The sequence below is a fragment of the Nerophis lumbriciformis genome, linkage group LG32 (genome assembly GCF_033978685.3).
Source record: "Nerophis lumbriciformis linkage group LG32, RoL_Nlum_v2.1, whole genome shotgun sequence".
Lineage (NCBI taxonomy): Eukaryota > Metazoa > Chordata > Actinopteri > Syngnathiformes > Syngnathidae > Nerophis > Nerophis lumbriciformis.
The window spans coordinates 7,261,703-7,264,312 of record NC_084579.2 but is presented as its reverse complement, the minus strand read 5'-3'; the positions used below and the strand labels follow the sequence as shown (position 1 = coordinate 7,264,312).

The 2,610-nt window shown below is 43.3% G+C and overlaps 1 protein-coding gene across 1 annotated transcript in view; it reads left to right on the top strand.

Annotated features, from left to right (window-relative positions):
* mpx (myeloid-specific peroxidase) overlaps window positions 1–2,610 on the top strand; it is a 75,296-nt gene that overhangs the window by 86 nt on the left and 72,600 nt on the right. The gene's annotated exons all lie outside the window — the stretch shown is intronic.

The window sequence follows — 2,610 nt, the reverse complement described above, 5'->3', positions numbered from 1 at the left end:
GTGAGGAAAAAAAAAAAAGGGAAGGCGTGTGTGATAAAAATTGTAGTGGAACCATCCCTTTTCACTTCCTCACAGGTGCAACCAGGTCAGCAGATGTACTGCACAGTAGTTATACTTCTGCATTTGAGGACATGCTGAGGCATTTTTTTCTGTTTGCATGTTTCCAAATCAAATCATCCGTCTGCTTTGTAATCTTTAAAATCCTAAAAAAATGTGCATTTATAATCTAATTTTACATTTTGAATGTATCTTTAACCTCTGTTAAATAAACAAAGGCAGACAGTCTATACCAGGGGTCGGCAACCTTTATCAGTCAAAGAGCCATTTTGACAAGTTTCACAAATTATAGAAAGCTATGGGAGCCGCAAAAAATTTATGAAATTTTAAATGAAATAACACTGTATACAAAGATTTTTTTTTGCTTTGTGCTATGTATAAACCAGGGGTCTCAGACACGCTGCTCACACCTTTATATGGGATTTGAAAGCTGGTGCGGCACGCGGGTTTTCACTGAGTGGCGCTAGTCAGCGTCATGCGTGCCGTGTTTGTACAGCATATAGCACCCACCATGAACAGCGTGCCTGATCAGCCTCACGTTGTATGTGGCTATTTGCTTGCTCATGTAGGTGACAGCAACGCATACTTGCTCAACAACCACACAGGTTACACTGACGGTGGCGGTATACATTTTTTTTTAACACTCTTACTAATAATGCGCCACACTGTGAACCCACACCAAACAAGAAAGACAAACACATTTTGATGTGTGAGGGAGCAGGGTTGGGGTGGGGGCGGGGTTTGGTGGTAGCAGGGGTGTATAATGTAGCCCGGAAGAGTCAGGGCTGCATGGGATTCTGGGTATTTGTTCTGTTGTGTTTATGTTGTGTTAAGGTGCAGATGTTCTCCCGAAATGTGTTTGTCATTCTTGTTTGGTTTTGGTTCAAAGTGTGGCGCATTATTAGTAAGAGTGTTAAAGTTGTTTTATTTGGTCACCGTCAGTGTAACCTGTGTGGCTGTTGACCAAGTATGCCTTGCTGTCACGTACGTGTGGAAGCAGAAGATGTATATTGTACAACAAGTGTTGGGCTAGCACGCAGTTAATATAAATTGAAGAAGGCGCCATATGTTGTACCATCATGGTACGCCCTTATTATAGCTGTAAGGGTGAAAATGGGTGAATATTAATCCCGTGGGAGTTTTCTGCGAGAGAAACTGGAATCCGGAAGTCTCACGGGAAAATCGGAGTGATCAAAGAGCCGCATGCGGCTCCGTAGCCGCGGGTTGCCGACCCCTGGTCTATACCATCCATCCATCCATCCATTTTCTACCGCTTATTCCCTTCGGGGTCGCGGGGGGCGCTGGAGCCTATCTCAGCTACAATCGGGCGGAAGGCGGTGTACACCCTGGACAAGTCGCCACCTCATCGCAGGGCCAACACAGATAGACAGACAACATTCACACTCACATTCACACACTAGGGCCCATTTAGTGTTGCCAATCAACCTATCCCCAGGTGCATGTCTTTGGAGGTGGGAGGAAGCCGGAGTACCCGGAGGGAACCCACGCAGTCACGGGGAGGACATGCAAACTCCACACAGAAAGATCCCGAGGCCGGGATTAAACTCTCGACTACTCAGGACCTTCGTATTGTGAGGCAGACGCACTAACCCTTCTTCCACCGTGCTGCCCAGTCTATACCAGACCTGGGCAAATGCGGCCCGTTAAGCTTTTCAATCTGGCCCGCCGGACATTCCCAAATAATTTTTTTTAGATCTTTAAGATGGAAAGTGTAGCTGCCATTATGATGTGCAGTGATGTTTTCAAATGGCCGTAAGTCTTGAACTATACAAAGTATTTCAATGGTTGGAATCTGCGCTTTTGCATGATATACTAGTTACTATGGTAATCTAATTAGTTACTATGGTAATCTAAGTCACAGCAGCTCAGACGAGGCACCAAGCAGTGTGGGTGGGGAGCGTTTCCAGAGCGGCCAGCTTGAAATGCGGGTGTCAGGGACAGACGCGGAAGGAGATTTTTACAACAAAGTTCTAAAGCTTAGTGATATATCAGATGGTAGCTGGGTTGTTTTTTTTTTACCCTTCGGGTTCATATTTCGCTGTGTTTGTTGCATTTTTGTTGTGTTTCTCTTGATTGTAAAATAATGTCGATGGAGAGGGGGTGTGACGTTCATATGTTGTCAATATTCAGTGTTTAATCCTTCATAGTTAAAACCTCTAAAGGCTTAGTGGCCACATGCGTGGACAGCACCTTTTAGCTCCTATTTCCAAAATTGTGTACACTACTGAATTGGGGTCTTATGGCCGCTTATGTGGACACATACTGCCATATGGTGGTGTCAGAAGAGTATAACATACAATGGAATTCGAAAAAAAAAGTGTAAAAATAAGAATTTGAATGTCACTAAACATGAAGTACACGTTTGTTACTTATGGACTAAGTACATCATATCAAAAGATGATTCTTAGTTTTTATTCTAATTAGGGTCCAATAAGCCCAAATAGCAAAGAGAAATAAAAAAAAGCATGTAAACAAACAGCTTGGGCCTTAAGAGGTTTTTAATTAATATTGTAAAACCCACATTCTTTATTT